This window comes from Neolamprologus multifasciatus, chromosome 11 (genome assembly GCF_963576455.1).
Source record: "Neolamprologus multifasciatus chromosome 11, fNeoMul1.2, whole genome shotgun sequence".
NCBI lineage: Eukaryota > Metazoa > Chordata > Actinopteri > Cichliformes > Cichlidae > Neolamprologus > Neolamprologus multifasciatus.
This window is the reverse complement of record NC_140449.1, coordinates 7,821,919-7,835,395: the sequence shown is the minus strand read 5'-3', so window position 1 is coordinate 7,835,395 and position 13,477 is coordinate 7,821,919. Positions and strand designations below refer to the sequence as shown.

At 43.9% G+C, this 13,477-nt stretch overlaps 1 protein-coding gene across 5 annotated transcripts in view; it reads right to left on the bottom strand.

Annotated features, from left to right (window-relative positions):
- hivep3b (HIVEP zinc finger 3b) overlaps nucleotides 1-13,477 on the bottom strand; it is a 45,485-nt gene that overhangs the window by 15,738 nt on the left and 16,270 nt on the right. The window contains exon 2 of one of the 5 annotated variants that reach the window (XM_085176659.1): nucleotides 11,366-11,536. The exons of 2 other annotated variants lie outside the window; for them this stretch is intronic. The gene's annotated coding sequence lies outside the window, so the exon portion shown is untranslated. 2 more of the 5 variants (XM_085176660.1, XM_085176661.1) reach the window with 2 other exon arrangements.

Here is a 13,477-nt window from a genome sequence, read left to right as displayed (position 1 = left end):
AAAGCAAAGGAAGCAATGAAAGAACTGAATGAGAAAAAGGGAAATTAATCGATCATTAAGCAGATTTTTTTCAAAAAAGGTCCATGTGAAAATACTGTAAACATAACATTTCCCTTCTTCACTTTCCAGCAAAGTTCCTCTAAATAAAACCAACAAAACAAGACAAAGTAGCAATTAAGGTCCTGCTGTTTTGACTGCAGTCAAAAGTAAGAAATCAACAGATCATATTTAGAAACAGAAAACACACAGTGGGCCCTGTGAGGAAGACTTACTGTGCTTTTAAAAACCCAAAGAGTTACAGCGATAAAGGGGAAGGTCAAAATCATTAGTCTCTTATTAGCAAATGTCATATTAAAATATACTTCCACATATCATATTATGAGAAATTGGGCTACCTTTCTTGCTACTGAATGGGGTCAGTGTTGTCATGACGACACTGACAAGGTAAGCGCATCAATAAGTTATTGCTCTCATCTGTCCTCACTTAAACTCTTATTAAGATAGTGGGTACTGCAAATCTATATTAAAATGCAAGGTCAAGCTGTTCTACACGGGAAACTGAACATGTGCTCATCTGATGTATGCACACAACCCCGAGGTGTGTGCACAGCTCTTGATTTCCTTAGACTGTGACAAATTATAAATTAAGACGTCTACTCCAAACAGCGGAATCACAATCATATCTAACTGACGGCCTGCTTACGCGGCAGGACTCTGAGGAGCCCGGGGCCAGAAAGTCAACATCCAAACTACAGGCACCAGAAAAGGAGACCGCAGTGTCAGGGCAAAGAGTCAAAACAAATGTTCGAAATATAGTCCATGCCTATCTGATCTGGCTCCGAAGCTCAAGGGTGTAAATGAAGGGGGTTGTTTTCTAGTGGAGAAAAAGAACTTGACAGCAGCTGGGTGTCAGTGTTAGCCTCTCGCACTACACTGCCACCAGGGTGCAGTGTTTATGAGTAGTGTCTTCACACAGAGTCTACAGTGACACGGTCCTGTAAGACCTTTCATCTGCTCTTTCACACTTACACTTTCACACTTACACGACTAAAAAGCTGTGTTTATGAGGAGCCAAGTATAGCTCATCAGAGAGTCAGAGATGAGGCTATGATGAAATTTCATATTTTATCAAGATGTATGTACTGCAATATTTCCCCACTTACTGCCAAGCCTGCACTCCATCTCAACTCAAGACGCGGGATTCTTGTACCAAAGCCAATCAAAACACACTGTGGGAATGGATTGGGTCAATCATAACATTATTGCTGAGCAGCCGTGCCCAACTGCTTACAGTCCCAGCACAGTCACGTCCCGAGTATCAGTCACCATCTAAGACTCTGATAGTACTTACAGCTCCCCGTGTCGGAATCTGCGCTTCAGTGCTCATTGAAGGAGAACGCCACGTGTGTTCACTTCACAGCTGCAGATCTCTGCAACAGTGCAGACAGCATGCACCTAATGCGCCGCACAGATACCGACTGAAAGGGGGTGAAAATGTACCTATTTCCTATTATACATGCATATAAAGTACTAGGAAGGAGAGAGCTGAGGAATGAGGAAGAGAGAAAAGACTGAATCAGTGATCCAGTGGCTGAATAAACAGACCCTGCAGAAGACTGCGGCTTAAGGTGCAAGGGGTGGCAAGGCAGCAATGACAGTTCTTTATAACGAGCTACGCTTTTACTCTCTCCATATGTCTAGAAAAACACAGCACAGTCAGCCTTCATTAGAGCCAGTTTAAAGTGGAATAAAAAGAAAGTGAATCACTCTTCCTCCTGGAAAAAAAGCTCGCCAGATTCTCAGCTCCATTTCCACGTTTCCACACATCTGCTAAGGGCCCATCATCTATCTGTGCAGTGTGTGTTTCTCTAAGCAGACTAGTGCTTTGATTACAGCAGACTTTCACCATCAACACTCAGCAATTACACGACATAACAAACCAAAACAGCATTAACATTCTCCATCTTCACTTTTCTGGCTTCCATATTCTCAGTTTTACGCGAGGACTTTGTCTACGGTTCAGCAATAGCTTTTCTGTGTTAACGCATGGGGACACATTACTCCCCAGGCCTAAATTAAGATGAGTTAGATTGTGAGGAAATGAAGAGTTGACAGACTGAAGGGTAAATACCGACACGCTTAAGAAAAGAAAAGAAAAATGACAAACAAATATAGTGGGTTAAAGAAAAGAGAGAAAGAAAAGGACAAGGAAAAATGTAGCCAGACAGACAGTTTAAAAGAAAGTGTGTAGAAGGACGATTCTGAGCACTGAGCATGAGAAAAGCAGACAAATAGCCTTCCTTAACCCTGCTGTAATAAATGTCTCTCTTCATGTAGTCGGCTATCAGGGTGTAATTTTAATGATCCCAAGCATAGCTGTTGATGCAGCCCTTAAACAGGGCAATTAGAAGGCTTTAAGGTTGGGAAGAGCACTGCTTACATTATTCATGGCAGTCTAGACTGCCAGGTTTGAATGGGGAAGCACACAGTTAAGGCCTTCCCAGGAAGACGAGGGAAAGGAATGCAAAAGTCTAGGCAACATTAAACCCTAACACACACACACAGACGCACAGACTCTTCCACTTACAGAGTACATACAGTGAACAGCACTACCCTCCTCACAGCAATACCTTATAATACTTAGTAGCCCCAAATCCACTCTGACAGATCTGACCGACCAATCAGCCGCAGCGCCCCGAGGTGACCTACCCCCGTCAACCGATCCTCCTGTAGTTTGATGAGGGGTTTTCCTTCCTCATAATCCTAATACATACACTAGTGTACTTAACAAAAAAAAAGATCACATGAAGACCTTGTATCATGCTGATGAGGGTGAAGCAAGGTCGATCTTTCCTCTATTTCTAGACTGAGGTGCGAGCAGGAAGTTGCCAGCGCAGCTGTCATACAGTGTTATATTCTTTTTATTGGTGATGCCAGATCAAACCCCACCCCCCGAAGAAAAAAAAAGATTTCATCTGTCCTGAACCATTGTAGCAGCCTTTTGGTGCATTCAGAGATTTGTGGCGTGAACTAGTTTTTGTTTTTTTTTAAATGCGATAACCAACCAGCTCAAAAAGACGAGAGGGCAGAATGAGTGAGCAACGAGTGCAGAGTGTGTGCGTGCGCATGTGTGTACATGCAAAAGGGGCTTTGTCAGCAGAAACAGACGTTGCTGCAGGTACCCAAGGGAGCCCTGACACACGGAAGAGCTCACACTCTTTCACACACACACACACACACACACACACACACGCTGTCACACAACGTCACACCCTGTCACACCCTGTCTCCACTCATCATCTCTGCCCAGCAGTTATACTTCTAAAACTGTAAAACCCTCACCAGAAAATGCATGTGCTTAGCTGTGGTTACACATTGCAGCTTTACCTTTTTTTTTATCTATATATAAGTAAAAGCTAAAATTCCACAGAAAAACATTATTTCAGATAACTTGTCTTTCAAATAACGGTAAATATCTGCAAAATAATAGGTTTGGCCGTTAATTACCTTTTTTTTCCTGCACTGGTTTCGATTAACATGTACAACAACGCAACTAACTTTCATTCTGACTTTCAGTATATCCGTCACTTAGCTCAATAACCACCACAGGAGCTTTGTCAAAAGTTCAAACTTGACCCACGGGGAGGGTTTTGTGTTCCTTCATCATATCCTCATCGAGACTCTGACGTATTTATGTAGCTGGTTATGACGGATAAGATTAATGTATAGGGATACTTTGCACTCTGATAACTAATAAACCTTTTTACGTACCGTCTAAAAAAAAAAATCTGCTGTCATACCCTTCAAACACACAAACACACAGATCTCACCCCATCCCATTCTTTCTTACTGGCAGCAGCCTGGTGCAGGTTCCCATGGAAACCAGCCTACTCTGAGCAATGGCAGATGGAGAGGGAGCTGGAGGTCTAAATTTATCTCCCAGCATCCTCTCTGACTACAGACGCACACTGGCAGCAGGAAGTGAGGAGAGGTACTGTGCACGCACTGACAAGTTGGCATGACCCCTGACATCTAACTCCACCCCTCCCACCCCTGACCCATCTCTTTTTAGTGACAGCTTGAACCAATAATTGATCATTTTCAGCATTCGCAGAAGTTTTACTGCATTTCTAAAATTGTAAGGTAACTGGAAAATGAGAAAAGTCCTAATACCTCTGCCATCATCGCCAAAAGCTGTCGATCAAACTTGGACCCAAAATGCTACAATAGTCTGAACCGCAGAAACGTAGGCAGGAATAGTTTGATTTGATAGACAGGAGGGGAAAAAAACCCCCACGGATGCTGAAAATCACACTCGCCAAGGGACATCAGCGCTGTCAGCCGCGTGGTAGGGAGAACGCTGTCTGACAAAACACCACATACCAGAGTCCTCACTCACTCACTCACTCGCTCTCTCGCTGAGCTCTTTGCGGGACGCGCTGGGATCGCCGTACCTCTGGGTGTAAAGAAGGATTTCGCAGGGCTTCAACAAGACTGGCAGTTAACAAACTGTCGCCGTGTTCATTTTGATTAAACACGAGCCAGCGAACTGCAGGTCAATACCGGTCTTTAAATCAAACAAGGGAGAGCTCAGCTGGGTAATGCACACCTCCATGTTTGAATTACATCTCTGGCAGCACAAAATCTGCCGCTCTGCTCACAAAAATCAACCACAACAATTAACTGACTACAACTTGGGCTTAATTGCAAGCTGCCAGGTTTGCGTTGTTTTATTTACGGCTGACACCTTCTCGGATTTAAATAATCTGTTTCTTTTGTAGCGACTTAGTTTGAATTATAACCCAGAATTTGACTCAGAAGTCTTCACCTTTAATTGGCGACAATCTACACTTACATCCACTTTTCCACAAAACTTCCTCAGAGACTCGGATGGTGAGGGAGACTCTGACATTAACTAAATCTCTAAGTTGTATTGTAATGTCTGCATACTCTAATTTGCTCAGTTTCTCATTAATGTCCTTTAACCACAGAAAAAGACTTAATGACAACTACTTGAATCCTTCAACTAAAAAAAAAATACTCTTCTGGTTATTGATTGCTCAAAAATAAGAAACTAAACTTTTAAATTTGCAATAAAAAAAATATTTCAAACACAATAACCGACAATGTGACTCTTAATAACTAACTAGCCTGTTTACTGTGGCTAACAAGTACACTAAAGTAAGATGAGGGAAAGAGAAGGTGAAACGAGGAAGATTAAATGGATTAGATGGATCAAAATAAGAGAGGAAGGCTGGAAGAAAAGGATAGGGTGAGTGGGGTGCAAATAGAGAAGGAGAGAGAGCGTGAGAGGGAAAGAAACAGACAGAGTTTAGATTACCTGACAGAGCAGTCTGGTCTTCCCCCTTAGAGACGCTTCACAGGCACTGTGAGACAAGCTGGGAGAGCCAGAGAGTGAGAGCGGATATGACTGTTTGAGTGGGTGTATTGCAGTGAGAGACGGAGAGAGAGAGAGAGGGAGGGAGAGAGAGGCTTGGGGTGAAGCAAAAAAAAGGAGAGATGGAGAAAGAGGGAGCGAGAAAGACACTAAATGAATGTTTCCACTGTACAAATGCAAAGGGAGGAGGAAAAAGATGTGGCGAGAAGAAACTAAAGGCGACTCACACTCAGAGCATCTGAAAAAAAAAAAATCGCCTCATTGCAGTAACATCATTAATTGCCACATTTCTTAGTGCCAACAGAACGGTCACAGTGAAACCAAAAGCCTCCGGCTTACACGATCAGGACAGGATCGTCGGCTGCTGTTTCTTTAACTCGTCACGTTGCGCGGCTGTGGCACACCGCGACAGACAGGATTACAAACAGGTCTTGCACGGGGTTTTCCCCCGCAACGCAGAACCCTGGAGGCGATTCCTTGCAATTATCGCCTCCTTATCTACAAACGTATCTTATTGTAGTGGCAACTGTGCCACGGCAGCAGCCTTCGTTCCTAAGTGACAGATCTTTCGCTGACATGGACGTGTCTCGTTTACGTAAACCTTCCAGTTCCAGCCAGAGTGCCACTGCGCCGCATCTGTAAATGAATTCCTGAGTGGCATCCATTCAAGCAAGCCCCCGCATTACGCAGAACTCGGGCTAGGCCTATCAGCAGTGCAACACGAGGGAGAGAGGGAGAGAGAAACAGAAAGAGAAAGAGAGAATTGAGAATGAACGGAGGTCCTGCTGTTCCACAGAGCTTTGCCTCACTGGCAGAGCACAGGAAGTGTGAGTCACACACTCTAAAATAAACACACTCGCGCGGCGTCGAGCCGGCACACAGAACGAGCGGATGGCTGGCCCGCTGATCAGAAGGCAGGCAGAGAGAACATGGATCCATACAGGCCAGCAACACGTGCTGACCTGGTTGGGATTCACCGCCTGGAAAAAGATGATTGTCTCCAGCTCTAATTGCTCTCCATATTTCTTTTTATGCTTCTCTTTTCAACCTTCTCTGCCACACACCATCTTTTTATTCCCCTCTTCACGTTTCTTTTTTGCTTACGTCACCTCTTCCACATGCACCACGGCTGGATTGTCCACGTCTCCCCATTCTTCCTCCTCTGGTTCGTGTTTCCTCTCTTGTTTTATTTGGTCACATTCAATAGCAGTTTTGTTCAGGACTTGGTGATTACCCCTGGCTCTGTGCGGCTGACTGCTGTAGGGGGACTGTGCTAGCCTGATGCTGGGCTACTCTCACAGGCTGCTGGCCGAGCCACTGTATTGTTTCTCCCTGAATGTGCTCATTGTCACCATTTACAGCACGCACCTTCTATACTGTACTTCCCTGTGAGGGACCTTCACCCATCCGTCATCCCTTTGTCCTCTGTTCCTAAGACTGAAGACTTCTGACGGGAAGGTGGGGATGTCGGGGGTGGAGGCTGACGCCCGGGAACAAAACTGCCACTATGGCACTGATTGACAGGGAAGTCGCTTTACGCAGACCTAATGATTAGTGAGGCCGGGGAACGAGCAGCAGATAAACAGTCGGATTTGGAGCAAGAAAGAAAGCTAGGATGGCTTAAGGAGAACAGGAGAGATCATATTTTGAAAAGTGAATTAAAATGGGAAGTGTAGCAACTGTGAAGGTGGGACATAAAGCTTTCATTATGCTATAATAAATGGTAACCGTATACTACCCACTGGCCCAAAGCAAGCGAGACTTACAGTATGCAAAGCTGCGCTCATTTACAGTAAATGGAAACAAAGGCTCCCCTGTGGTACGGTCACACGAGGCAGCTTCATGTGTACTGCAGACACCTTCATATATAACATAATGCAGGGACAAGCAACACCTAAAATGCAAACATTGTGCTTTATGAGAAACACTGTGCCGTTTTGAATCGGCCACAGACTATAATTTAGACCAAATGAGTGGTTTGCGCATTTACAGACAACCATACAGATGACATATTTTTGGACTTTCACCTCATAAACTGCAGACATAGGCAGTAAAGTGGGCAAACACAGTAGCATGTAGAGAGGGTTCTCTCTGTTCCATGGGCAGATTATTTCAGACTTGTGGTCTTCCAGTGAACTGAACCCCTCTGTCCATAAAGCTGTGGTATTATGATAGAAATAAGAGTCATTTAAAGAGGGAGCGTACCTAGTCTACAAAAGCTGCAGTGGCTCGGTGTTGACCTACCTGTTTGTTTATATTTGGAAGACAAAAAAACAAAACAAAGAAGAAGAGTGTCTTTTGAGAACTAAACCACTAAATCTGGTCATTAATAAAAAAAATACACTCTGACTGTGTCACTGTTTCATGCTCAGCCTCCACTTCAGAATATAAACTTAGTATGACAAGTTTAATCACAGCAATATCTCTGACAGGCCACACGTCAGGTTATACTCCTGACTGTAGGACTCCAATAAACAGTGAGCACTGCTCAGCTGAGGTCAAATGGAGTCATTTCAAAAAGGAAAAAGGATTGCTGGACAATCCCTTGGCTTAGTGTAAACATGCATCCATTCTCTGAACTGCTTATCCCACTAAGGTGGCAGGTGGGAGTTAAAGCCTTTCCCAGATGATGGGCCAGGGGTTGGGTACCTCCTGGGCAACGGACACTGGCTCATTATAGAGCAGCACAGTCAGGCTTACATCCACGCGTATGGCGGATTTAGAATCTTCAATTAACCTGTGTTAAATAATGTTATACATGCTTTGTGATGATAATCTGCTGCCTGCCCTGTTCACTGCTCTGACATTCAGAGCTGCATGCAGCGAAAGTAACCTGCATGCAGCTGGAGGGAAGCAAAGGAAACTGTACCTGGAGAAACTCCACATGCAAAGGCTCCAGCAGTTAATGTGATACCCAAAGTTTAAAATGCACTGTCCAACATCCATTTCTAAATGTCCATCCATCCATCTCAAACTAAGATGCTGATGCGATATTATTCGGATGTCGAGGACGGGTTGTAGGTACTTTCTGAAAACGTGAAATTGCTACATTTTAGCACATTTGGACCACAGCACTATTTTTCAGAAGATGGGCCAATCAAACAGTTTGCATCTACACTAAGAGTTCAGTTGGAGATTTGTGTGCCTTCCACCGGTGGCTGCTAATGTAGCCTCAAGCAGCAAAATAAATGTGTGGTTTAAATCAATAAATGTCTGATCGATGAAAAATATCCATAAATCTAAAACAAACTGTCAGCATAACTATTTTGGACATGTTTTTCCCGAGGGTACCTGCTTGTTGGCATTCAACAGGATTAAGGAAATAAACTGTATTGACAGAAGTGCTGCTCCACCTATAGGAGCATGAAGCTCCCTGCACTCAGTTTCTGTTCTGATGTTAATGCCAGAGGAGCTCTGGAAGTCAGCAGTTACGGAGATGGCAAAGCATTTGTAATGTTTACGCACTCAGTGAACGCTGCTCTGTAATTTAATAGGATCTGTCACTTTGTAGCCGAGTTGCTGCAATTCCTAAACAATTCTCATTAAAAATACACCACAAATTTCACAAGCTTGTTGCAATGATGGCAAAAGAACAACAAACGCTATATAAATATTGAGAACTCTTGCAGAAATAGCAGCTAAAGTCCAAAAAGATCTGTACTTATGTTTTGATTATGTGAAGCCATAAACATTTGATCAAGTTATTATTCGCTTTGAACGATGATGGAAAAGACCTCAGAATTATGGAGAAGTTTTACCAGCAACAAAGTCCGGCAATCAGAAGCAACAATGAAATTGGAGAATTTGTCAACATCAGAAGAGGTGTACGGCAAGGGTGTGTGCTGTCACCTGGCCTGTTTTCTCTGTACAGTGAGTACATCATGTGCAAGATTGAATGAAGCCAGGAATTGTGGTCAGTGGCGCCTCATTAATAACCTGAGGTATGCAGACGACGCTGTAATCATTTCAACATCTAAAGAAAACTTGAAGAAAATGATCAGTTTTATGCCACCAACAGTGTTGGGGAGTAACGGAATACATGTACCGCCGTTACGTATTTAAAATACAAAATATGAGTAACTGTATTCCGTTACAGTTACCGTTTAAAAAGGTGGTATTTAGAATACAGTTACTTTGTTGAAATAAACGGATTACACGGCGGTACTCTCCTGTTTCATATTGTGGCGGGTCAGGCCTGTTTGGGTTTTGTTTGACAGCTACGTTCTGTTCAAGCGGCAGCGTTATGGTTGCCATGGTTACAGGGTGACGCTCTCTCTCTGCGTGCTTCTTGGGTTAGAGAGGCCTTTGTTGTTGTTGTGCTAAGCTAATAGGCAGAATGCTACAGGTATAGCTCTAAAGAATGTAGCATCATAGGCAGTGTAGTCCGTGCTGCAGGGAGAATGGACTGCCATACACGTTATGTGTCTGTGAGCGAGGGAGGGAGAAAAAGGAAAAGTACGAGCTGTCATCGAGCAGAAACAGGAGCTGGAAGCATGTAAATATAATAATAACCACTGCAGCCAAGAAGAGTGCCTGACGAGCCCAGTTGTAAGTAAGCTATTAAGACTCGACTGTACACCGTGTTCGTGTTTTCCTCCAAAAACAATAAGTTCCGTTGGAGCAGCCTTTCAACGCCTCTCTCTGTCTCTCGCTAGCAAAGTTGACCCAGACAACAAAGTAAAGCTAGTTTTCGGCTACGAGCCAACACAGAACCCACTGTATTAGCCAGAGGTCCCTTTACTACGGTTCGGAGCCGCGGACCTTCAGTAACAGTAATAAATCACAGCAATAGTACATTCATGTAGTTGTAAACAGCATGATAATATATTAAGTAATCCAAAGTATTCAGAATACGTTACAGAATACATTATGGGGCAGGTATTCTGTATTCTGTAATGGAATACATTTTAAAAGTAACCTTCCCAACACTGGCCACCAATAAACTGAATTGAATCCAATGAGCTCTTTAGATTGACCTATCCTTTCACAAATGTTTGTAAAGACACTCAGTGGCGATGGGACTGAAAACACCTGACTTCAAAGATTAATAGCTGTACTTTTGTCCATATAGTGTAGCAAAGCCAAATTTACAAATCCAAAGTATCAAAAAACCCCATTGATCTTATAATGAGCAGTTACAGAAAGGGAACCAAGCGGCCAGCTAATGGAGTTGAACATGCAAGTCTTTTGTTAATGCCGATCGATACATACCCTGAGCAGATGTGATATCCGACCCTGCAAAGCATTCATAGCCATTTTTTTCCACTCAGCACCTCTGCATTTTATTTTTTAAATAAATAATCTAAATATTAAATAATATAATACTAAACCCCTTTCTTGCTGGCTATTCCTCTAACTTTTCTGAGAAACAAAGGAAGGTAAACTCCTTCGCTATGTTAGTTCTCAACTTTAGCCACGCACAGCATACTCATTATCTTTTTCTTTACTGTGCTGCTGTAGCATCATTAAGTGCCAGTGTCTATATATCTGACAAAGTAAGCTTTATATTGTGAGGACAGCTACCAGGAAATCGCGTCCGCATGGCTGCAGAGGGTAGTGATTATGGAAAGTAGCTTGGTGCTCATTGGTAAGTGTTACCATATATAGAGACAATATATCATTTGCAATTTCTAGTGTAACGGCTAAAGCCGGTTATTATATACCTGCACAGAATTAGTAAAAGTCTTCTGAGATCATTTTGACTCACACTTCAAAGGCAAAAAGGGTCTTCTGACATGTAACAACTTCAAAGTGAGCAAACGCATTGCAGCTGAATGGGGAGTTACTGTAACAGAAGTGAAACAAACGGAAAAAAAAAGAAACAAAACCTGTCTTCGGACAGCTCAGTGCCAGACATCTGAATGCATAACTTGCAGCATGCAAATGACATAAAAGAGTGACAAAGCATTGTGGAGGGAGGGAGGGAGGGGTTAGCTTGAGCAGATAAATATAGAAAGAGGAACTGACATTTTCAAAAGCTGTCCTCCCTGCGCTCACAAGTTTCAGTGATGCGTAGATGTCAAGATCACAGTGCACAGTCTCCCACGCAGCCCACCGTACCCGCCGTTCACACTTGGCTGCTTTATATTTGCTCTCTTAGTCGTGGTGCGAACTGAAAAGTGTTGGCTCGAGGCAAACCTGCGATGAGATGAAGGTGTCCAGTTAATTGAAAGGAAAGAGGACAAAGATGCAGCTCTTGGTGTTAAAGCCATGTGATGAGCACGTGAAAAGCATCCACCTTAATCTCTTGGCAGGTTAGCTGTATAAAAAGGTTAGAAAGTTCTCCGATTACCCAACAATGAGAGGGGAAATATGCTATAGTCAAAGAGTACCCTGATTGCGTTTATAGATTCCCACATCAAGCGATTTTTTTATCTTGTGACAGCGATCCCTTGGTGCGGTTACTTTTGTTTTTGCTGAATCGATCTATTTTTCTCGATGAAGTCACCCAAGTGGATTGCTCCCCAGCGATGGAAAAGCCTATGCTAGTTCCTCTTTTTGCAGCTGCTGTACTGCATCCTGTGTGAAGCTGCAACAGGTACAACTTAGCGCTGGCTGCTTGGCGCGTGACCCGGCGTCAAGCTTTATCTGCACATCTAAGTAGGGGGTTATTTTATTAATCCACGCCGCCATGCTGGAGCTGCTCGTGCTTTTACTGAGGCCTACGCAAACACAGACACGGGGGAAGAGTCAACAGGTGGACGCTCACCCTGAGTGTGTTCAAACATGACAGTTGGCCTACAGAAAAGTATCAACACAGCAAACCTCGGTCCCCACCTTCCTGTTGCTCGGTTGGCAGAAGGGCATTCTTCTGATCAGGGAGTTTACTCAAAGCTAGCCCAGGCCAAGTAATTGCTACCCACAGTGACAAACAACTCCATTCAGTCTAAGTGTCGGTTTACAGTTTACTCTCCCTCCTCCACTGCGAGGCCCTGCTGACCATTCTGCTTGGTGCCACGCTGCATTAGTGGCCTGTCAACAGAGCCTCTCCTGACGCATCAACGCCTCGTCAGCCTCCAGACCCGATGCGCTTACATACAAACGCCGTGTGCCACAACCCGTCTGTTTGTGTGTTTATTTCTCTGAAAGTGGAGGTGTGTGTTATGGAGAGAGAAGGAAAGAGTGCGAGACGCAGAATAACAAGACAGAGAAGAACAGAATGTGCAAATGCGTAGGAGAAAGGCAGGGACAGAGAGAGAGAGAAGGCTCTCGCATGTGGTCATTTCGTGTTTTTGTAAAGTGCCTACAACCTGTCCTCAATGATCTATTTGCCATCTGAGACCAACTTTAAAAGGCTGTCAAATGCATTTACTACAGTGGGGCAAAAAAGTATTTAGTCAGCCACCGATTGTGCAAGTTCCCCCACTTAAAATGATGACAGAGGTCAGTAATTTGCACCAGAGGTACACTTCAACTGTGAGAGACAGAATGTGAAAAAAAAAATCCATGAATTCACATGGTAGGATTTGTAAAGAATTTATTCATAAATCAGGGTGGAAAATAAGTATTTGGTCACCTCAAACAAGGAAAATCCCTGGCTCTCACAGACCTGTAACGTCTTCTGTAAGAAGCTTTTCTGTCCCCCACTCGTTACCTGTATGAATGGCACCTGTTTGACCTCATCATCTGTATAAAAGACACCTGTCCACAGCCTCAACCAGTCAGACTCCAAACTCCGCCATGGCCAAGACCAAAGAGCTTTCGAAGGACACCAGGAAAAGAATTGTAGACCTGCACCAGACTGGGAAGAGTGAATCTACAATAGGCAAGCAGCTTGGTGTGAAAAAATCAACTGTGGGAGCAATCATCAGAAAATGGAAGACATACAAGACCACTGATAATCTCCCTCGATCTGGGGCTCCACGCAAGATCTCATCCCGTGGGGTCAAAATGATCATGAGAACGTGAGGTGAGCAAAGATCGCAGAACCACACGGGGGGACCTGGTGAATGACCTGCAGAGAGCTGGGACCAAAGTAACAAAGGTCACCATCAGTAACACACTACAACGGCAGGGAATCAAATCCCGCAGTGCCAGACGTGTTCCGCTGCTGAAGCCAGTGCATGTCCAGGCCCGTCT